The 25,374-nt window shown below is 36.2% G+C and overlaps 1 long non-coding RNA gene across 2 annotated transcripts in view; it reads left to right on the top strand.

Annotated features, from left to right (window-relative positions):
- Positions 1–24,735, top strand: part of LOC117025315 (uncharacterized) — a 271,870-nt gene extending 247,135 nt beyond the window's left edge. Inside the window, exon 3 of one of the 2 annotated variants that reach the window (XR_004423579.1) lies at positions 24,661–24,735. This is a non-coding gene — a long non-coding RNA (uncharacterized LOC117025315). Of the gene's footprint in view, positions 1–23,911; positions 24,030–24,660 lie in introns of those variants that run through there. The other variant, XR_004423580.1, reaches the window with a different exon arrangement.
- Positions 24,736–25,374: the final 639 nt, after the last annotated feature.

Genomic DNA, 25,374 nt, shown 5'->3' with positions numbered 1-25,374 from the left:
CAGTAGGTACTCAATAAATAAATATTTGTTGAATGGATAAATTATTGAATCTCCATTTTCTTCTCTAATCAGTCCCGCAGTCTATATATATACTTGCCACTTGTGAGTTGTTGTTGTTTTTTTAACTTTAATTTTTGTGGACACTGTACTTGTGTTTTCTTGTCTCTTTGGTGAACAGTCATTCCTAAGACCCTACTATTCCACTTAGCAGTATGGATCTCACTGATTATCCAAAATTTCCTTCTATTGTCTGTTTTTACACTGGGGACAGCAAATTCCTGAATACAATTTAGTTCTTATTTAACAGTTTGATAGTTGTTTAATGGCTTCATGCATGGTAAAATTGTCTTTGCAATGTGATATGAAGCTTCTTGAGCGCAGGGAAAATGCCACAAACCCCTTTTTTTGTAACTATAGATTGTATCAAAATAATAATTGGTAAGTGATTATTAAATTCTGAATATTTGATTGACTAAGTCACGTGAGTCATCTATTAGCAGTTATTTATTCATTCACCAAATATTTACCAAGCCAGACTGTGACACCACTGTGGGCTTCAAGTAGGCATTTGTTTCAAAAGATTTCTCTTTGCCATGGCTGCCTTGTAATCTCCATCTCACAATATGATGAAAAATAACAATTATGTGAAGAAGCAAAAGACCCGAGTCTTGTCTTGGCTCTGCCTTCTTGGCTCAGCAACTTTGGGATGCCAGTTAATCTGGTAGTTGTGGTGGACAGAATAAGTGTCCCTCAAAGACATTCACATCCTATTCCCCAGAATTTGTGAATGTGTTACCATACAAAGGGACTTTGCATATGCAATCACGTTAAGGTTTTAAGATAAGGAGATTATTCTGGGTTATCCCGGTGGGCCCAATGTAATCACAAGGGTACTTAAAAGATGGAAGAAGGAGGTAGAAGAATCAGAGGAGGTGTGAGGACAGAAGATAGAGAGGAGAGAAAAAGAAAGAGGAGATGGGGAGGGAGAAGGGAAGGAGAGAGAGAAAGAGAGAGAAAAAGAGAAAGAGAGAGAGAGAGAGAGATTTGAAGTTGCTATGCTGCTGCTTTGAAGATGGAGGAAGGAGCCACCAGCCAAGGAATACAATTGACTTCTAAAAGCTAGAAAAGGCAAGGAAACAAATTCTTCCTTAGAGCCTCCAGAAGGAACACAGGCCTGCTGATATCTTGATGTTAGCCCACTGAGAGCCATCTTGGACTTCTGACTTCCAAAATGCAAGATAATATATAAAAATTTGTACAGTTTTAATTTTGTGGAAATTTGTTAGAGTGGCAACAGGAAACTAATATTGTCGTTAATTCAGGCTTTCCTGTTCAAAGACCTGGCTTTGTCACAGTTCTTCTGTTTCTAAAATGGGAATAATGAAAGCACATTTGCCCTAAGATGGTTGATTAATTATGCTCAAGTATCAAATACTTATTTGCATGACGTATTCTATATGTTTTCCGTCAATTTTAAAATATCAATTATAACTGTCATTTATATATTTTTGACCCATTTAATTAGCTATTCCTAGAAAAATTAGCTAAATTTTACCAAAGCAATAGACCCTCAAAGTACTTAGTACATTTTAATGCATTAATAGTTTTTTATGCAAAAATATAAACGGATTTCAGGGTTAAAAGATATAAATTATTTAAATATTAATCACAATAGTAACAGAAATGTTACTTCTATAGAGTTTGGACAAATAAAAATAAAAATATGAGGGGAAGATGAAGCCAAATCAAAAGGATGATTCAAGCAACGGTGCAAAAATTTTGATGTCAAGGGAAATGGTTCATAATAATTCAGATTGATTGTCTACACAACTTGAATTTGCCAAGTGAAGGCCAAGTTTCCACTACTTTCTGCTGTGCAGGGCTTCCTTGTGAAGTGGTGTCAGCAAAATTACGTTGAAGTTTCCTACAAGAATCAGCAGTCTTGAGAAGAATACAGCCATGAGGTAGGCAGTCTACTCTCTGGCCGCTGACATCTTTATTTTATTTATTCTTGTGTATTCATTTAGTAATGATCCATCTGTGCTTCCCCATCTATTCACACAAAGAAGTAAGATTAAAAGAGAGCAAAAGAGAGGTGTAATATGGTAGAATATCAGTGTCTCCTTATATAAGTCATGATAATGCTACTTGAATCAAATATACTTACACTGATTGTTTTAAGACAACTCATTACAGTGAATTTTCATATTGAATTCTGAATGGGAATACTTATTAATTTTTTTTCTGTTTGCTAAAGAGGCTGTCAATTGCGCTTGGACTTGAGAAATTTTTTACAATTTGACATTCACTCATCACTTTATTTATCATTTAGTAGGTGCGAAGCATTTTGCAAAAGAGCGAGAAGGGTTCCTAAAACTTAGCACTTCTCAAAATGAAAAAAAGCGAATTCAGTTGGGACATGCCCATATTTCATTTGAATTTATAGCACCCACTTGACTGAGTGGCTTTGTGGAAAGCTCTGTCATTTGACATTCCTGGTTATAATTTTTAATCAGTACAACACGTTCCCTTTCCCTTCCAAAGGATCATTTGTATCCTTTGTATAGTAATGTTCAACATCAAAGAGCTAGAAAAATTAGAAATAACAAAGAACCACCAAATAATGAGAAACGTCATCACAAAGGAATTTTCACATCCTGATGTGGCTTTAACATGTGCCAACTTAGCCAGTTGCCAAGCACATTGCAAACGGCACACATAAAGCTAAGCTATGGTTGAATCACTAGTGGAACTGCATCTTGCTTGTTAATTTCATTCACTTTCTTCTTATTTTCTCCACTCCCTTCTCTGTCTTTTCTTCTCTCTTCTTTCTCTTATTTTCAGATACTGAAAGATTCCTAAAATGTTTTTTCTACTTGTTCTGTCACATCTGTCCATCTTCCTTTCCAGAGTATGGTAGATACTGTTTATATAACAAAAGTCTCCCAGGGAAAACTACTTTGAAGAGTGGAAGTAGAATCCAGGTGGTATCTGGCATACTAAGACCATATCCTTTTGTGGGAAATCAACTCATTTATTTTTTATTATACACTCAAGCTTAATCTACACAATATTCCCAGTGTTTTTCTTTTAATTTTAAGATGTTTGGTAACAACATGTATATTAAGTCTTTCACAAAAATATCACAAAATTGGGTTAGTTGGTTATTTAATTATAGCCTCTCTCTTTCTATTCAGGTTATCTAGGGCAGTGTGTCAGTCTCTCAACAAGACACTATAAATTCAAAAGTAAAAAAATTTGACTAGGAGAATAAGACTGTTAGAGTGGCAGGTAAGTATGCATGCAAATAACCCATAATAGGTTTTATATGATTATAAAACCTAGACCATAGAATGGGCTCTAAACTATCAATTAGATGTGAATTTCTTATTGTCAATCTGTTTTAAAATTGTTTACATTTGTTTGTCCAGAGGAACAAGTAGTTTCTTTGTATCTAGGTCTAAAGCAAAATATTTATGTGATAATAATAACAATAATTTCCTCTCTTTCTCTCTCTCACACGCACGCACGCACGCGCACACAAATACACACACACTCTTGGGCATTGGTGCTGATGTGTATGTGGCTTCAGAACCTTTTTCTACTAAGACTCCTAAGGAATAACGGCGTCAGATAACGAGTAGTTATGGGGACCTTGAGCAGAGAACACCACCTGTTGGGACTTGAGAGGAAGCACAGTGGAGGAGTATCCCACAGGGTTGAGAATATAAGACAGAGATGTTTTGTAAGGCAACAGATATAAGGGTGCTTCTAGCTCCATGTGGTCCACTCCAATATACAAAATTCTACCATTTTCCCCCTCAGGGGAAATTAACATTGCCAAATCTCCAAAGAGCCTAGTAGTTCCCTGAAAGTGCTATCTTCAGATGCAACAGCATTCATCATGTATTATACATTTATTGTATTTACTTCATATTAAATTTTCAAAAAGAGCATTGAATACCAGAGAAAAGTGACAAGAATAGAGTTTTCTCAAATCTTCGTATCTGAAGAACGTGACAGGCTTAGTGATATTTGGAGAAGAAAAAGAAAACACTTAATGAGTCCATACTATCTTCAAATGTTTAAGACCATCATGTTGGAGATTTTTCTATATCATTCAGGAGGCCAGGAGGGGAGCAGAACTATAACCAACAAATGGAAGTAAGAACCAAGGACAGATATTTTAACAAATGTAAGAAAGGACCCTCTCACAACTGGAATTGTTTGAAAATTGAATGAGCTGCTTTGAGAACTGCATAAACACCCTGAGCAAAGACTCAGAAGTTGAAGGAAGATTAGTGAAGGATGGAGGCTCTTCTGAAGGAAATTGGACAAGATGGCCTCTACGGCCTTTGCTAGCTTCTCAATAACTTGATGAAATATAGTGATCTCTCCTCAATTTTTCTCTCTAGTTCATGCTCTTGCTCTCATCCTCCCTCTGCATCGCCTTCCCTTTATCTACCCGTCTTCTTCGTATGTTTACATATATAAATTATGGGGACTCGTAAAGACATGGGAGCTTTAGACCTCGCTCCTGCCCCAATATTGCCGCTCTCATTCCCTTCCATTCCCATTCATTACTATCAATAACTGATGTTTTCCCCATGTAATAACATGTGCTAGGCAAACACAGCTTCAAGTCCTCTTTCTATTGCCTTCCACCAACTCACCACCCCAATTCTTATATATAAATTCTGGAATCACCACAGTATGAACATTTTTTTTTTTTTTTAACCAACAGTAGCTTCTAAAAATTAAAGTAATGATTAGTCACTTTAAGATAGAAATGAATCATGTCTGAGTCTGCAGAATCTCTATGTTAAACAAAGTCATGCTTCTTGTTAATGAAGAAAATCATGATAAATATTTTGTGGTCCAAAGAATCTGTATTAAAGGAAGAAATTAAATAGGGATCCCAGTGATGGATTACTGTTGGGACCACTTTCTGTTCTTTCTCTTCAGGAAGACAGAATACAGATTCTGGCCTATAATTCATACACATACCTGATGTTCCCCTGAGGGAAGATACTCAATGATTCTATAACTCCAAGCCCGTTGATGATGGCACCATAGGAATACAAGCCTTCCCTTAGCTGGAGCTATTTCTCCCTTTCCCAGACACACTCAGCCTGACTTTGCGGAAAGTGATTTCATTCCCAGGTAGTAGTATTGTATTTTCTTTAACAAAAATAAGTGGAATGAGTGATGATTAGGAACCTTGGAAAATATCACTTTTTATTTCATTGCTATCATTAAGTATCCATTGCCCTAATATTTCTCAAATCAAGCCCTATAGTCTTCATAGATAATTTGCAACCACATAAGGTTTGGAAATCCTTCACGTTCCATGCTCTTCATTCTCGAGAGTCAAAATGCACATTCATATACTAAAGGCCCCAGAGAGGTCCTGCAGAAAAGAAATGTGTTTAAATAAGTTTAAAGTAACTTTTCCTCAACTTATTTGGCCATGCAAAACCTGTTGTTCAAAGACCATCAATGGGATAGGACATCATGGTTCTGCTGGACATAGGCTGAGAAATGCTGCATTATAACAAACAAAAGGTGGTGTAACATGCATGTAGCCGAATATCTGACCTCAAACGGGTGCTTCATAAGCATAACTTTCTTTTCCTTTTCAAAGCGAAGAAACTAGCTCTCCACCAAAAAATCATGCTACTCTTCTTTACCGTAGTTTTGTAGGAAAACAACTCCAAGAAAACAGACTATATTCTTAGCCTCTCTTGCATCTATGTCAGCTATGTACAGAGCTCTGACCAGTGAAATATGGACGAAAATTGAACATAGCATTTATAGGCCTAACCTATGAAAAAACAATCTGTCACACAATATGACATCCTTTACTCCTCTCCCCAGCCCATTGGCAGGCTATATTTTCTTGTGCAGATAGCACTGAAGGCCACGTGTTGAAGATAGCAAACCTTCTATCAGCCCGAGTTCCTGAATTATTTGTGGAGCAGAATCCTCCCTTCTGTCTTCCACCCTCCACCGCACATAGATGTCAGTTGGACTTTATATGAGAAATAAAAATAGTGCCTTATCCCAAATTTATGTTTGTCATGCAGGTTACTGAGTTTATCACTACTTATATAGGAAGATTTTATCCTTTCTAAACAGAAATATAAGGCCACACATACATGATATGTGTAGTGTCATTAATTTATTCAGTCATTCAACAAACATCTATTGGTCATGCACAAAGTGCCAGGTTTAGGGATATAAAGATGAGTAAGATAGAGTCTCCTTCTAAAGATAGACATACTTATGCAAATGAAGTCACAAAATTTAGAAATTCCTCAGGTGTTTATATTAATAGAATGGAAAAAATACCCATATGATCATTTCAATAGATGTTTGTATGCTTGACAAAATTCAACACCCATTCAAGATTTAAAAAAAAGTTCAGCAACCTAGGAATAGTAGGGACTTTCCTCAAATGGATAAGAGAATCTATAAAAAAGCAAACAAACTACAGTTAATGTCATACTTAAATGTTGAAAGACTGTTTCCCCCTTGAGATTGGAAACAATGCAGGGGCGCCCACTTCATCATTTCTATAAAACATAGTTCTGGTTAGCAGAACTATCCAGTGAATTAAGGCAAGAAAATAACACAAAATGAAGGTCAGAAAGGAATATTTTAAACTATCCCTATTTGCAGATCTGATTGTTACAGAAAATCCTAGGGAATCTTAAAACTGGCTAGAATTAGAATTGATAAATTATCAGGGTCTTAGGATACAAGGTTAGTATACAAAAAAATCAATTGTATTCTTATATACTATCTGCAAACAATTGGAAAACCAAAATTAAAACAAAATTATTTACAGCAGAAATTTATTCCTAGGAATAAACTTAGCAAAAGAGTCTAATATCTAAACATGATATGAATATGAAAACTAGAAAACATCACTGAGGGAAATCAAAGAAGACTTAAGTAAATGGAAAGATATACCATGTTCATGCATTGGAAGACTCAATTTGCAATTCCAACCAAACTGATGTATAGATTTACTATAATCAAGTCAAAATTCCAGCAGCTCATTTTTGTAGAAATAGACAAACTGATTGTAAAATTCATATGGAAATGCAAAGGACCAGAATAAATAAAGTAATTTTAAAAAGATAAGCAAAGTTGGGAGACTTACCATATCAGATTTAAGAACATGTTGTAAAGCTACAGTAATAGACATTGTTCTATTAATGAAAATACTGACATGTAAATCAATAGAAAAGGTGCAGAAATAGATCTGCATATATATGGTTACTGATGTTTGACAAACATACCAAGGTAATTTGATGGAGAAACGAATGTCCTTTCAACAAACTTTGTGTGTTATCTTTATGGGGAAAAAAATGAACATTGATCTTTGCCTTATTCTATGTACAAAAATTAAATCAAAATGTATCATAGACCTAAATGTAAAACCTAAAACTATAAAACTTCTAGAAGAAAACATAGGAGAAAAATCTTTGTGACCTAGAATAAGCAGTTTTCTTAGATTTAATCTAAACATTATAAACCACACATGAAAGGAAAAGATGAATTGGACTTCACCAAAATAAAAACAGTTTTGCTCTTCATAAGCCGAAAAGGAAAAGACTGGAAGAAAATGTTTGCAACACATATATCAGACAAGGAATTTGCTCTGTATATCTAAAGAACATCAACAACCCCAAAATAAGAAAACAAAAAATCCACGCAGTAAGAAAATGGATCAAAAGATTTGAATAGACACTTCACAAAAGAAGATATATGGATGGACAATAAGCATATAAAAAGATGCTTAACATTATTAGTCATCAACAACATGCAAATACAATGAAATACCACTACACACCTATTAGAATGGCTAAAAAAATTTTTTAAATCTGGTACAATTTTTTGAAACCTTTTGACAGAATATGGAGCAACCGTTACTCTCCAACACTGCCAGTGGCAGTTTTTCAAAGAGTTAAACTTCCATCTGCCATAGGACCCAGCATTTCTAATCCTTGTATTTACCCAAGAGAAACAAAAGCATATATCCACATAAAAAGTTGTACACAAATAGTCATAGAAGGTCTATTTTTAGTTGCCCCAAACTGGAAGCAACTCTAATGTCTATCAACAGGTAAATGAATAAACTAATTCTGCTTTATCTACATAATAGGATATTATTCAGTAATGAAAAGGAAAGAACTATTAATATATAAAACAATATGGATGAATCTCAAAATTATGCTGAGTGAAAGAGGGCAGGCAGAAAAGAGCACACACTCTAGGCTTCCATTTAAATACAATTCTAAAAAATGCAAAATAATCCATAGTAACAGAAAGGACATCTGTGGTTGTTGTATGGAGAGGGATAGAGTGGAGGAGTATGTACACATCCAAGTCACAAGTAAACTTTCAGGGGTGATAGAAATGTTTGTTATCCTGATTCTGGTGATGATTTCATGAATGTGTACTTATGTCAGAGTTGATCAAATTGCACACTTTAAATATGTGCAGTTTAATTAATGTACATCAATTAGATCATGATACAGTTGAAAAAAATTTAAATATGAACAATTTTCATTGGCAATTTTCCACCGTATTTTGCCTCATGAATTTCAAAATCAATTTGTTGGGTTTTGTGGAAAATCTGTTGGAATTTGTACACAATGAGACATCTTTTGGGAAAAATTGATTTTGCCTCCAATAGACATCTTAACTAATTCTTTTATTTTGTTGCATCTACCTGGCTGGCAAATGAAGGATAAGAGTTGAATATTTGAGCCAAATAATCTCCTATTGCATATTTTCTCCAACATATAGAATATGAGATAGTCTTAGGAAGATTTTTAATCTTTGGAGGAAATTAAAATTTCAAATTCTAATACAGTAAAACAGGAATTTACACAGGGCACCTGAGTTGTCTCAGGGAGTCATTGCGTCTTCCCTGGTCCATCTCTCATGAGAGCAGTCGGCATAGAGATTGTAAGTGGACATATTGTGACCAGTTTAGTAGTTGGTAAGTCTATTGAAAGTGTCACCTATAATTTGGGGGTTGTTTCTGATATTTGTAGTACACTTAGGCCTTCTTACCGTGAGTTCACCCAAAGCCTAAAAAAAGTCTCTATTTATAAAATACCATGTGGTTCTTTGTTTTTCTACACCCACTTACTTGAATTTTCCACTTATTGTGTGTATTATGGGAAATTTCTGTTTTTTCTCTGCTTTACTCATTTAGAACTGTCAGATGCCCAGAGAATCTATTTTCAGCTCTATTTTACAGAAGAGTCAAAAGTTGCATATAGTTAAGTATAAATGAAACTAAGAACTCAAAATTTAAGAGTTTAATTTGAAACACAGATTCTCCAAATTATAAATATATTGCAACGTTGGCAGAATATATGATTGCATCTCTAAGGATTGCCATTTATATTCCAACACATGCAGAGATGAATCAATGCTTTTTTAGGTTAGTAGCTAATAAATTGCTTTAGGTTAGGACATTTCGAATGAGTTTAATTTTATGATGAGCTTACTAGTGTACTGATAAGCTGACAATTCCATATACTACAGAGCTTTCTTTTCCATAGGGAAATTCCAGTGACATAGCCATGGAAATAGGCATGCAGAATTTGGTGATATGGGTGAGCATGTTAAAGTAAATATTTGGAGGACCGTAGTAATTGCAGCTACCATTCATTAAGCCATTACCTAATGTTAGGTACTGTGCTAAGCATATTATTTATAACAATAGCTGGCATTTATAAAATGTTTATTCTGTATAAGACACTATTCTAAACACTTTACGTGCATTTTCTTTATTAATCCTCACAATTATAAACATGGATTAGCCTCATTTACAGATGAAACTGAAGCAAAAAAAAAAAAAAAAGCCTAGCAATTTTCCAGTCACATGGTTAGTAAATAGCTGAATCTAGAGGAATTAATTCTTTAGTGTGGCAAGCCATTTGTTTTCTCCTTGGTGTCTGCCTTTTTATTCCTGAAAGATGAACTTACTCCCCTTCTGTCTTAGGCTGTTTTAACAAAATACCACAGACTGGGTAGCTTATCAAAAACAGGAATTTATTTCTCACAGTCCTGGAGAAATTGGAAATCTGAGATCATGGTGCCCGCATGGTTGGGTGAGGGCCCTCTGCCAGGTGGCAGACTTTTCATTCTCACGTGGTAGATGGGACTAGGGGTCTCCCTGGAGTCTCTTTCATAAGGCTCCTCCCAGAATGAGGGCTCCACCCTCATGCCTTAAGCACTTCCCAAAGACCCTTCCTACTAATACCATCACCTTTAGAGGTCAGGATTTCAGCATACGAATTTTGTGGGGACTCAAACAATCAGATCATAGCACCTCTCATCCTTCCCTGTCCTGATAGCTTTTGTCTTTCAGGCTACAGAACTCTTGAAGTACAAATAAATCTAACAAGTGCCATGAAAAGAGATATCTAATTCTTTAAGCTTCAAATCGAACTAGTCTAAATTTCACCAGAAAGTTCTTATTTTGTTTTCTGGGAGTGAGGGCATATTATTTATCTATTGTAGCGCAACAAATTTTTCCAAAACTCAGTGGTGAAAAATAACAATTATGTATTTTTCATGGTTTCTTTGAGTCAGTTAGGGTCCAGTGGAAATGGCCTGTTCGAGCTGCACAATGTATGGGCTCATGGACTTGCTGACATAGTGGTGATATAGTTCCAAGGGCTGCATCCCCAGAGAAAGCAGGAGTCAGGTGGAAGCCATATTGCCTGTTTTGATCTACTAGCCTCAGAAGTCATGCAGCATCACTTTCATCTCATTCTATTGGTGGAGGCACCAAGTTCAAGGAGAAGGAACATAGACTCCATTTCTTAATGGAGATGTGTCAATGTCACATTATACAGAGTATGGGGGATGGTGATATACATCGGTATGGCCTTCTTTGCAAGGTAAACTTTGCTACAGGAAGCAATAGTGAGAAATTAGAAAAGTTTTCCAAGTCACTGATGACCCTTAGCGCCTGCTTTTGCTGAGTTAGTTCTATTAATGAATCGTCTAGCTGTTTTATAGGTTCTCTCCCTATTCTCTACCATCTACAACACTTGAAATCCAGCCTCCTTCCATGATTTATACGCAAAGAAATACACCCCCTAATCAAACACTCACAAACAAAAACACTCCTTAAAGTGTTTTTTTAATGAGTCTTTTCTGTGTAGCAGACATGACTGAGGCTTGCAGCAATGGATGGGATTTACATTGTAGCCAAACAAATAACTAAAGATAGAATATTGGAAAACAACAATTTGAAAAGTTCTATGGGCTCTTTCTTATGTCCCATGGCTTTTTTCTCTCCCTGTTCCCTCTGTTTTGTTGTGTTTTGTTTTGTTATCTGCCTCCTCCCCCTCAGGAGTAAAAGCTTGAAATACCTTCCTTTTTCTTATAAAGATTGTTTCCCTTTCGCTCCTCTGAATCTCCATACCCCATACTCAACACATAGACTCTCTTTGTATGTACAAAGACCCAGTAATGTATTCTGCTAAACCACAGGCCATCTAAATCTAAGCCTCACCCTTTCTCCCCTCTTCACCTCTTTCTGCGAGGGCAAGGAACAGTGAAGAGATTTAGTCCTTCAGTTTTGTGAATTATTCTCTATTCCCACCCCTATCTTCTCCATGGAAAAGGCAGAAGTTGCCACATTCAGTTGTGGTTTTAAATAACATTTTCCTCCTCTTCATTGCACTGTTGTGCACTGAATTGCAGCCAGCACTATCCACTTAAGTTTTCCATTTCTGATTTCCAAAACATTCAGGGAAAGCTTCAGCCTCAGACGTTATGAATATGCCAAGGAACAGAGTTTCTGAGGCAAAAATCACCATTCCATTACAAGAGAGGCTCCAAGTCCCCATTTATATCCAAACCAAATAGGTAAACCCCACTTTTGTCCTCTCTCTTTTAGCACAATTCTCCGTCTGTTTGGTTTCCCTTTCCAAAGCTTATCCTTAAATCCTATGAACTTTTAATAATAGACTGACTCAGGAGAGGCCTTTATGGAAACATCTAAGTATGATAGAGATGTTTTTTTGAATAGTCTCTGAATAGCTAGATTCTGGAAGAATATTGCTTCCCACACGGCAGCTATAATACAAATTCCAACTATTTTCTCCATAGTCGTGTACTCAGTACTCCCCTAACCCTCTTCTTAGCAAGACTGCTCAGATCGTCTCCTCCCCTTTCCGGCCCTGCTGAAGGGAGTGCACCATGCGATCCCACCCACCTGCTTGCAGCTGAATGGATTATGGTGGATGACTGGCTCAAACTAATACAATCGCATGATTGTCCTAGGACAGTGGGATAGGACTAAAAGAGTAACTGCAATAGTCTGAGCAAAGCAGAGCAAACCTCTCAGCAGAGGCAGAAGCACAAAGTAGATACTAAGAGACTTGACATGGATGCAAACCACTTGGCTTCCAGAACTGGAGAAATAAATCTAGTTCCCAAATGCCATCTAGTTCCTGCATCCAGGCCCTTCTGACTCTTCCTCTTGCCCCTGGGTGTGGCAGAGAGAGCCCATCAATGAAACAACATGCTCACCTTATTGCTTCAGCTGCTTTGCAACCACGAGCAGAGATTATTTGACACAGGATATGAGAAAGAATACCTGAAAATAAGACCTAGCCAGACAATCAGCTCTAATGTGTCTTTTGGAGCAAAAATTAATATAAGACCCGATCTTATTTTACTAAAAGACAGGTCTCATATAATATAATATGATATGATTAATATAATATAATATAATGCTGGGTCTTATATTAATTTTTGCTCCCAAATATGCATTAGAGCTGATTGTCCAGTTGGGTCTTATTTTCGGGGAAACACGGCATGGAAAGATATCTTTATTTTCACTAATTTACTTACCTACTATTTTCTGGGCATATATCTTGTAAGTAGTGAAGAATTCTAAATCAAGGAGTTTCAATAAAGTATGATTGATGTTCCTCTCTGATATTCTAGGGCCATTAAAAAGATAAAACATACTTTCATACTGAATGAAATGTCATTGTGAACTTATTTTAGGTAATTCAAGAGCTTCCTCAAGAAATGTATGCTACTGAAGTATCTCTGAAGGTATTCTGCATGCATTAACCCTTGAATAGTAAACTTTATTTGTGGGGACTCCAGAGGAGGGCTTTAATATGCTACTCGTCATTTGTTTTTTCAAGAAATTTCCATCTGCTCCTTAGGATGAGTGTCACAGCAAAACAAACAAAAGCAAACTTGTAAAACATTTCTGAGAAACGTGTGTCCATTTCAAGAAATGGGGTAAAATGCCTTCGTAGATTATGAAATGCGATGGATTGTGGGAAAAGCCTAAATTACAATTAAATAAATAAGGAGTTGGGCTCTGGGTACAGCTGCATGTGTAATTCTTTACAAAAGGAATTCATACCACTGCCTGGCAATGGGCCACGTAATGCACAAACACGTTTAGAGGGAAGGAAGTAGGCTCCATATTCACTACTATGGTAAGCAAGCTATTGAAACTCATTGCGCCTGTTTTCCTCATTTGTAACATGAATATAACAGCACTATTTACTACAATGGGACGTTGAGAGGGTTTAACAATATAGTGCACATATAGCACTTGGCACGTGCATTGATGTGCTCAATACATCTCATAATACTTGCTTGTTGTATAGCAGTTGTTATCCTCATTATTACAAATGTACCTGGAAATTCTGGTGTCCTTTTCCTGGGATATGAAGAGCCTGATGTGCTGACTGAAAACTGGCACACAAGTTGCCTCTGATCACCAAGACCACTCCTTTCTCTCTCTCTCTCTCTCTCTCTCTCTCTCTCTCTCTCTCTCTCTCTCTCTCTCTCTCTCTCTCTCTCTCTCTCTTTTTCTCTGTAAATTGGTCTGTACTAAATTCTTTGGTTTCAACCATCACTCTTCAGTTTAGTTTCCTTGGCTTTCTTTAGCTTTACTCACTTTTACTCACTGGCGAAACAGAGAAGCTATTTTGATATTTTGCTGTCTAAACTTTAAAATTACTAGCAAAACAGATTCCTGGACCCCCTCTACTCTATTTATCTCAATCATCAACCTATTTCACGTGAGCCATCACACAGGAAATCAGATGACTATTGGAAAAAGTGACCCAACCTGCTAGTAGAATATTATTGGAACTTTGCCATACTTTATGCCATGGACAAATGTCCTTTTCTTTTTTCTCTCACTCCACACCTACAATTTGTGAAACTTTGATACTCTTAAATCACACACCTTGCCCTCAGAAATTTTGCTTTTTCTTTCTTAGTTTACTCAAAGTAATATAAATACTATTTTGGACTTAAAAATTGAGCTCAAAACATTTTTGTTTGAAATACCACTGGCATGCATATCTCGGTTAACTTGCAACCCTGCTGAAGCATCACTGCCTTTACTCCTAAGTGTCCCACCTCTCTTACATTCCTACTGTCCCATTTAGAAATGTGTGTGTGTGTGTGTGTTTGTGTGTGTGTGTGTGTTAATATGCACATAGAAAGCAATTCAAACTGTGCAATTGGTCGTCCAGTTAAAAATGAGCTACTCACTTCCCTCTCCAGAGACAATTACTGTTAGCTTCTTGTGATAAATATCTACTCGAAAAAACAACACACGATGTAGCGTAAATATTCTCAGCTAGGACTTTTTGAGAGAATTAAGTTCTCATAACTAAGGTATGTAATAACTCTTCTCCTGGGTATCAGGAATGGTGTTATGGATCATCCTTGGGAGAACTGAGGGAAGAGTTGCAAATAATTTTCTCTGGGCTGTGGTTCAGATGAGGAACTACAGTTGAGAAATGCTTTCATTTAACAATCTACCTTGCAGGTTACATCGTGTTTCCCCGAAAATAAGACCTAGCTGGACAATCAGTTCTAATGCGTCTTTTGGAGCAAAAATTAATATAAGACCCAGTCTTATTTTACTATAAGATCGGGTCTTTAATATAATATAATATAATATAATATAATATAATATAATATAATATAATATAATACAATATAATATAATACCGGGTCTTATATTAATTTTTGCTCCAAAAGACACATTAGAGCTGATTGTCCAGCTAGGTCTTATTTTCGGGGAAACACAGTATACATGGGCACATATAGATAGATGTGCTCTCCTCCTACTCATCCTCAGTCTTTTCCTTGTTCTTCCTCTTTTACTTTTTTATTGACTATAACATAAATTAGAAAGTGTCTAAAGTGCATCTATCTTAAGTATACTGCATTAATACTTAACTTTATATATGTTTACACACATGTAACCACCATTCAGATTATGATCTAGAACGTTTCCATCCCTTTAGAATGTTCCCTGATGTCTCCAGAGGCGACCTCTAGTTTAACTTCTATCATTACAATTAATTTTGCCTGTTTCGAAACATCCTATCAATGAAACCATTTTTGTATCTCCTTTCTTTCCCTCAACATGTCAGAGAGATTTTTCATGTTATTGTATGTATCAGTTTATTTTTATTGCTAAATATTATTCCATTATATGAAGAAATCACTATTCACTCATTCTCCTGTTGATGGCTATCTGGATTGTTTCCAGTTTGGGGCTATTTTGAATAAAGCTGCCGTGGACAGACTTGCACATGTCTTTTAGTGGATGTAGGCACTCATTTATCTTGTGTAGATACCTAGAGCAGGCTGTGTCATGATGTAGGCATATGCTTAGCTTTAGTAAACATTGACAGTTTTCCAAAATGGTTGTTCTAATGTTGCTCATTCTTTGTGTCAGCTTCATAGTATTATATGGAGTTTCCATGATTTATTTAAACTACCCCACTATTAATAGAAATGTAAGTTGTTTCCAAACATTTGCTATTACAAAATATGTTCTAAATATTATCCTTTTACATAAGTCATTTTGCACATATACAAGTTTATACATAGAACAAAAAGTATAAAAAGTAAATTTGCTGGACCCAAGGATATGTGCATTTTTAATTTCAGTAGATATGACAAAAATTGTCTCCAATGTGTTTTAACTGCTGCATACACCACCGGCAATATTTGGCACTGTTTCACCTCATACACTAACTCAGTAAGTTATCAAATGCTTTGAACTTGTCTGTCCCATAGGTAGAAATCATGTCTCTCTGTAGTTTTAATTTGAAAGTTTCTTATTATAAGTGATATTAAATATATTTTCATACGTTTAAAAGCGTTTGTATGTCCTTTTCTGTGACTCTCTTTTAATGTACTTTACCCATTATTCTACTGAGTTGTTGGTCTTTTGTAGACTTAGGGGAACTCTTTTTATTTATTTATTTATTTATTTATTTATTTATTTGTTTGTTTGTTTTTTAATTTATTGGGGTGACAATTGTTAGTAAAATTACATAGATTTCAGGTGTACAATTCTGTATTAAGGGGAACTCTTTTTATAATAAAGAAATTAGTGCTTTCTCTGTGATATGAGTTACAAATATTTTCCCCCAGATTGTTGCTTGTCTTCTGAATCTGTTAATAATTGAGAAATAATTTGGAATATTTCCTTTACATCAGGTTTCCAAAACATATTTTTACAAAGCCCTAGTCTACCCTTTCTTCTACCCACCTACTCAGCCCATAAGATGTGTCTTGATCATTTTTCATGAATAAAAATAAATTATGCTTTAGATATACGCTCTGAATTATTAAGTATGATCTTGCCCTAATACACACTCCAGAAAAATGAAAGAAAGCCTGCATATAAAAAAGTAATTGGCAGACACACAGAATATGAATATGGCTGGTATAAACAATTTTTTCAAGAAAGCAAAAAGCAAGTTGCATTCTTAGCAAAATGCTGTGTTAGGGTCATCTGTTCAGCTTTGAAAAGTGTTTGTATGTGGTAATCAGATGTGTCACACTACCATAGGGCAGCCCACAATTCACAGAGACAGTGGCAGGCACTGTACACTGCTCCCAAATACTTGGTCAACGTGAGCGATATCCCTGAAAATGAGGACTGATACGGAGAGGGACCTAAGGCATTATTCTCCATGGCAGTATTACTGAGATGCTTAAGGCTCTCAGTCCCAATCTCCAGGAAGATTTCTTCTCACCCACTGACCTCTGCCATTCAAATCATAGTGTTAGAACCTGACATTCACTCATTTTCTCCTCCATTAGATTCTTTCGCAACCAAGGACCATTTATTACTTGTGTCAGTTTTCTATTGCTGCTATAACAAATGTAGCAGTTAAAGCAGCACCTTTTTTTTTTTTTTTTTTTTTTTTTTTTTTAAATCTCACAGTTCTTCAGGCTAGAAGTCCAGGTCACAATGGCTCAGCTGGACTCTCTGCTTAGAGTCTCTCTAAGACAGAAATCAGAGTTTGGGTGGGCTGCTTTCTGGAGGCTCTGGGGCTGAATCCACCTCCAAGCTCATTCAGGTGGTTGGCAGAATTCAGTTCCCTGAGATTATAGAGTTGTGGTCCCCACTTCCTTGCTGGCTCTTAGGCAGGCGCTTCTCTCAGTTCCTTAAGGCCTCCTGCATCTTCAAGCCCTCAACAAACCATTGATGCTTTCTCATATCTTGAATCGCTCTGAATTCCGTCTTCTGTGACATCTCTCCATGTTTCAGCTTTTAACGGCCCATAGGATTAGGTGGGTACAACTGAATACTCCAGGATAATCTTCCTCTCTTAAGGTCTATAACTTTAATTCCATCCGCACAATCCCTTTTACCATGTAAGGTGACGTATTCAGATGTTGTAGGATAAGACGAAGACATCTTTGTGGAGCCTTTGATCTGCCTACCATAATATTGTTTCTCTCCTTCTCTCCCCACCATCTAGCACCATGCTAGGCATGTAAGATAAGGAGGACTAAATGAATACTGGTTAGCTCAGCTCAGTGATGTTTTTAGAGTTCTTCATCTTGAGTCTTCAGTCTCAATTCTGGGAAGATATATTGAATCAAGAATGTGTCAGGTGTTTTATAAACTCCCAGAAGATCAGAGTTGGAAAAACAAAAGGGGCTTCTCATCCCTGTTTCCCTGCAGCCTGGGCAGAGGGGCCTGCCTTGCCTGGTCCAGGAGTGTGGTTCTGTCTCTCTGGTCTAAGCTCAACTTTGGGGTTGCCCTGGGTACCTTGAAGTTGCTGGCCATGCAAGGCTCTGGGGACAGAAGAGATAGAACTCTGTGATGACATATGCCCAAATTTGGACTCACTAGAGTTTTTCGAAAAACAAAAAAGAATATTAAGCATTCTAGAGAAGATAATACATTTTTGAACAAAGAAATATTTCATGTAGTAGAAAAAGAACTTTAGATCATTTGAAACCTTATCTTTGATTCTGGAGTCTTCTTGGTAGATAGCAAAGAGACATCTTTGCATGAGAATTTTCATTGTGATCTATCTAGAAGAAGATTCTTACTGATCTTTGTTGGACAATTGAAAAAGGCAGATTGTCACATTTCCCCAACAAGTTTTACTAAAGATAAATCCTCATTGTTGAATATTCTCAGTGGAATAAATAATCATCTCCAAATTTCTTGAGCAAAGAAGATTTTGACTAATACTTTAGCTCCCACTTTTTGATATGAGTGAAATAAAACTACTGTATTATTATTATTATTATTATTATTATTATTATTATTTGCAAGTCAGAACTAATTAATAACCTACAACAACTATTTATTATATTTGTTTTAGAGAAATAGATATTTACCAGGGTTTTTATGTATGTTTGTAATTCTGTCTCTCCCTCTACACTGTAGCTTCCTTGAGCGAAGGATTCATCTTTAATCCGAAACATAGTACGTACTATGTTGGATATACGATAGTTTCTTATAATTTTTTTTTAAATAATGGTTCAGAAAATTGACTGAAAGTTATATGTATAGTAAGTGGCACCCTCTACTGTCTGTGGTAACCTGCAACCACAGACATATAGAAGATATATAAACATATATAAACATACTTAATAGTTGAAAGACTATGTGTTTATATATAGTAAACTTCTGGAATTATTAACTCTATGTTGACTTTAGTTGAATACAGGTAAACGTGGAACCTAAAATAGATCATCTGAATATGATCATCTGCTATTTAAGAGAAACTAAGCAGCAGTAACCATAGTAACAAGATAAGATTACTTAATCCAAGACTATCATGCTATGAAACCTAACATCATTTATATTAAACCTCTAGGATTAATAATATGTAATAAGGAAGATTCATGAACAGGAACATATCAAGAAAATAGCATCTTGCATGTGTTATTTCAAAAATGATTTCAATTATGTTTCATGGGAAATATACCATCCTCCTGGTCAAAGGCTGTGATTATAGTTCCCATAAACAACCAGAGGCATCCATGTTGATCTGTTTGGTGAGGAGCGGGATGAGACGACTCGATTGGTTATCTCTGAGGCCATCCACCTTTTCCTCTATGTAGGGCCAGACTAAGTACGCTCACCAAGTGCACAAAAAAGTCCCCCCAAATGAAATGATGATTTGCTTATTGCACTGGACCTTCAGACTTTCAGAAACTGGAATATGTCTTAGGTAGAAATGTAATTGCCCTTTTAAAAAAGATTTGCAAATTAAAGATGAAAATCTCAGAATCATTTCTAAAATTTAGTGAAACAAGCACTAACAAAAATGACGAACAAATTATATTTCAAAACTACTGAGGAATTAAAAAAAAAAACCCTGTCACCTATGAGTGTTTATCACGACAGCAAAAGTGAGACACTTGACCATATAAATGTAAATGAGATAATAATTCTATAAGGCATCACAGTTCGAGGACAACTAAAGAAATGCACTTGAGTAGAAAACTCTACTTGTCAATTTTCACACAATAGTTCCATTCCAAGCTTCAACATCATAGGATTTTAAGGTTTTATAAGCAGAAGGAATTTGGAAAAGCTTCTAGTTCAATCCCCTTGTCTTATAGATCATGAAACTCCGAATAATTCCATTTCCTCTAAAAATTTTCTTAATGACAGTGTTTTACACTGACATTCATAACAACCTGTTAAAACAATTTTAACAGCAGATATGTTTTTTTTTAACTCATTCTGTAATCATGATTCCTTTGCTTTGATGGTTTTTTAGCTATAACTGAAGTCATGCAGAATGCTCTTAGAGACTTTGGTATAATTTTTGATTTACATTAGAATGATAGGGAAATACTAAATTTTGATGGAACAACAAAATCCTGCCTCTAAATTTTCTATTGGAACATATATGTGTATATGCTATATGAAAAACATATATATGTTCAATTGTTTTATGTATGTAGGTATGGATATATATGTATGTATGCATAAACATATTTTGTTTGTTTGTTTGTTTTTACTTATATATGTAAAAGAGTATAAAGCCTCTGGTCAGACAGGCCTGCTTTCCATTCCTATCTCTGGCATTTAGTAACTGTGTGTGATCTCAGGCAAATTATTTACTCAGTGATCCCAGATCTGTTAAAACGAGTTAAAGAGTGCCTAACTCAAAGTATTTTACAAAGTTTCAGGGAAATTCCATAGATGAGTGTGCTTATACAGTACCTCTCAAAACATACCAGCTCAATAGCTATTCCTTTCATTCCTTCCTTCCATCACTCATGCGTCTTTACCTGTTACTTAGATAATTATACATTCTACATCATTTCATTATTTCTAAATGAAGCATCAGTGCTATTTTCCTCACAGCTATAGAAACAAATTAAAAACATTAACATGGATGAGAAAAATAAGTTTGAATACTTTGTTCTTCAGGTGAAACAAAAATTTTTTATTTTGAATGTTTCTTTTCTGGGAGAAAGAAAAGTTCCATGCGTGAGCATTGGAATTACTTTGCAAGAACTCATTCAAATCAAGCTATAATTCTTTTCTCTCTTTTTTGCCCAGGAGAGGGGATTGGGAATAATTCATTAGTTTTTCCTTCCTGAAGTCTAGTCAAATTAGCATCAACTTCATTTCAACTTTGGCACTAAATTAAACTTAAGCTTGGAGTGGTTAAAGATGAAGGAAAATAATTCTAAAAGCTCAAATGCATTCTAAAGTTAAGGAGCTGCCTTTACAGCCTAAAGAGAGAAATTATAGTTTGCTTTTATAATTCTCCACAAACTCTGTGCATCTTTAAAATTTATATTGATGATTTATTAAACATTTAGTAAAACTGCATTATCTTGAATCAATTTAGCCCCTTTAAACTTTATTTTTGAAGAAAAACGTGTTTTTTCATATTTATAGACTTAACAGATATTTTACCTACTTAGTGTCAAGTTCTTTGTCAGACTCCAGGGATCTTAAAATCAAAAGTAATGATCCCCGAAGATAGGCACGTGAGCACAATGAAAGTCTTAACACTACATGACATACTAACCTAGAAGAATGCCTACCTTTCTGATCTCATCTGTATTTTTTTTCTTGCTCACTACACTCCAGCCAGCCACATTGTCTCAATCACACTCTTCCTATCCCTTGCATATCCCCATTGATTCGTGCCTCAGTCCCTTTGAACTTGCTCTCCCCTCTCTGATAGAAACGCTCATCCCCCATATCTTTCAATTGCTGGCTCCATCTTCAGATCTTAGCTCAAATGTCAACTCTAAGAGGTCTTCCTTTGAATACCCACCTCCTCACCCTTTACCTAGCCATTCTTTGCCACATCACTTTTTAAAAACAGTTTTCTTTATCTGCAAATGCCTTCCTTACTAATTTGTTTACCTGTATCTTGAATTTGTGATTGGAATTGTAGAATTAAGTTCCATTAGGATAGTGCCTGGGTCTGTCTTCTTCACTGCTCTAGCTCCATGCCTAGCACTTTGCCTTGCACACTCCGTGTTTCCCCAAAAATAAGACCTAACCAGAAAATAAGCCCCAGCATGATTTTTCAGGATGACTTCCCCTGAACATAAGCCCTAATGTGTCTTTTGGAGCAAAAATTAATATATGACCCGGTCTTGTTTTCGGGGAAACACGGTAGTAAGGAGATACTCAGTGAATATTTATTGAAGCAAATGAATCATGCCAGGAGGAGTAACTGGGGCCATCAGGGAAGCTTCACATAGGAAGTAATTTTTGACCTGAGGCTTGAATGACCCTGTTTAAGATGTAGGATTAACACCAACTGGGGACTGATTCAAAGACAAGTTGAGGAAGGTCTCCACCTTGTGGGAGTGATTACATGGAACTGTAACCATTTGCATAAACAGAGAACAAAAGATATTTCCAGATTTCCAAAGGAGATGATAAGTTCACTTTGAGATGGAGTGAGTTTGTGATGTCTGCGGACGGTTCAGATAGGGGTGGGCCATGGATACGTAGACAAAGGGCAATGGGTCTGAATTGGAGACAGGGATTTCTACTTTTTACCTTGTAAAGCCACCAGGAGAGTCGCCAATGAACTACTCCTAAACATAATCCTTCAGGGATCCCTTTAATAAATAAATTCCTTTTTTTTTTTCTTGTAACTTTGTGAAAATATGCTGAAGCTAGACTTTAAAACAAAGCTAGATTTTCAAAAGTGTAAATCTTCTTTATTTCATTAATTTGTCTCATAAAATCTTGCTTTATATATGTTGCAAAAATACAGTTCCATCTAACCTCAGTTTGGCCTACCTGAAGCTGAAGTGTCAAAATTCTTGACTGCTTGGATTCCTGAGAATGTGTTTATATATCACCAATTGAGGCTTTTTTCATGTGTGTCGTTAAATTCCTGGGGTGGGGGAGATGTTAAAGTAAATTGCAACTTATGAAAAGTGGACAAAAAGAATTCAGGACATTAAAAATTGCAAAACTAGAAAAAGTAAATGTGTTGACAGAAGGAACCAAGAAGTCTCTGACCTTAGCAACCAATGAAGAGTTAGCACCATGTGATTTACGACAGAAAGAAAATGTTCCCTATTGTCAAGCTCTTCCAGGGAGAAAGCACTTACCCACACACTTCCTGGGCCTTTGGCCCCTCTCTCCCACCAGAACTGGAAAAGCACCCATCTCCATGGAGGAGAAGTCAGTGGACTGCTAATTTGCACTTGAGGTTGTGAGGAGGAAGCAACAGAACTCCAGGGAGATGAGAGGAGGAAGAAGCGAGGCGAAGCTCTATGAAGACAAAGTGGACAATGGGGGGAGGGAGAACCTGGAAGGGAGGTTGCAGATGTCCATCCCTGGTGCTCTCCATACATGGGAGGCAACTTGACACGGATAATAGAGAACAACCGTGTACCACCCTCTACCCTCATGTTCTTCATTGTCCAACTCTAAGATTTTTCTAATGAGTAGCTGAGGCATTTTTACCCTTTCAACTCTTCAGGGCATAGTTAAGGGATTACAGCTGGATGCTTTAAAGCACTGACCTTTTGGTGCAAATGAGGCAAATCCATGCGAATAAAAACCTGGCCATTTTTCTTGGAAGGTCTCGTAATGTCAGCCTCTTAAAGTGCACGTTCTTAAAAATCTCAGGGACGTCTCATGGGTCTTCCCAATCACAGAGCAAGTTCTCACTGTTGTATTATGATGCCTTAGAGGATCCACAAAAATAAAACTTTATACTGCTTTAAAAAAGTGATGAGGACATATTTTTCAACTCCAGAAAGACGTTTAATTTAGAATGACAGGACTACATACAGCACCAAAACCAAAATAAACCTGAAGTATGAAATCTGTGCCCTTTTAAAAGGAACTGTAATGAGAGATATGTAAATAACTACATGTGTGTAGAGTGGGAAGAGAACCTTGGTTTTTCCATTTTGTTTTCTGACAATATGTCATTACCAGTATTTGGTGGACTAACTGACATGTGGTGTCATTCAAAACTATTTGTGAACTAAATTAATCACCTTAAAGAATTACGGACTGCTTTAGGGATAACGTAGGTGCCATTTTTACAAATAGTTTTGCCTACAGGACCATCTCATTCCTGTAAATTTCCAGAATTTATGGGGTAGAAGATGGAAGATGAGTCTGTGAAAAAGTCAAAGAAGAAGGCAGAGAGGAAGGCCAAAAAAATAAGGGAAATCAAGGAGTGAAGGACTAACCACTGGATCTGGACATCCTAAGGTATAACTGGGGAGGTACAAGAGCATGATGGATAAGAGATGGGATTCTGGAGTCAGACTTCCTGGGTTCAAGTCCAGGCTTCACTATTTACATTGTGACAAGTAATTAAATGACTTAACCATTCTCCTCCTCAGTTTTTCATCTGTGAGGTGAGGATACTGATCTCACAGAACTGATACAAGGACTATACTGATCTAACTGCCTGCCCCTGGAGAATGCTCGTTTCAAGTGCTATTTTCTGGGAAAGTGAGTGCTTTGGGTCAAAAGGAATGCAGTCTAGTCATGGTTTGGACAGTCCAATCAGTGTTACTAACTAGAGCTGCGATCCTAAATGTGACTCCCTTCTTTTTTTTCTACCTGTTTCTTTATCTGGTTCTTGTGGCTGACTATATATATATGTATATATATATATATATATATATATATATATATATATACATATATATATATATACATATATATATGTATATATACCCAAACATACATATTTCTACAAGTTCAAAAGGAAAGTATTTACAACAAACGTGTAGAATTATTATTATTATTAATTATTATTATTATTATTATTATTATTATTATTACACCTTCATTATTCTTTACATGTGTATTTCCATGAATTCTAGGGGACAACACTACCTGATGTCTGAAGTTTCTGGCAAGGGTTTACTTTCTTGAGTATCTTCACAAGGAGAGGAGGTAAGTTGCCCCAACTTTTGAAAAGAAGAGCCTCATTCTAAGGCAGAGTTTTCTGTCTTCCAACCAGCTGTTTCTCTCTTTGGCCAGCCTCCTCCTTCCATCTCCCTTCCCCACTGAGTGGTCATGTGAGAAAGGTGGGCAGGTGAGCAGTGTGAGCTATAACTCTAACTCTGAGTGTCTCTGCCTTTATTGAATCCTAGAGTCTAAGGTTGACAAATCCCACTGTACTGGGACAGAACTTTGCTCATCTGTCAAGGTGCTTGAGTTAACTTCAAAATTAGATTGAGTTTGTATAAAATTTTGTTTTAACTACACCACACTATTAAGGGACATCAAAATCCAGAGACATTTTTTGTTATTCCACCTCTTGAATGATAAGACAAGCACTATCTTTATGTAACAGAATATACTGTGTCAGCTTCTCAGAGCACGCTTTTGCAGTTCTCCAATGTTATGCAGGATATCCACTGATTATTTTAAACAATTTTAAAATTCAGAATTTCCCATGTCAGGGGGAACGTTCCTCTGTTAAATCTAATTAGCCAACACACACACACACACACACACACACACACACGGGTGCACACACAGAAGGATTTTAAAATAATTTCCTTTTACTTGGAACAGCATTAACCACCAGT

The sequence above is a fragment of the Rhinolophus ferrumequinum genome, chromosome 7, assembly GCF_004115265.2.
Source record: "Rhinolophus ferrumequinum isolate MPI-CBG mRhiFer1 chromosome 7, mRhiFer1_v1.p, whole genome shotgun sequence".
In the NCBI taxonomy this organism is placed as follows: Eukaryota; Metazoa; Chordata; class Mammalia; order Chiroptera; family Rhinolophidae; genus Rhinolophus; species Rhinolophus ferrumequinum.
This window is presented reverse-complemented; position numbering and strand designations above follow the sequence as displayed.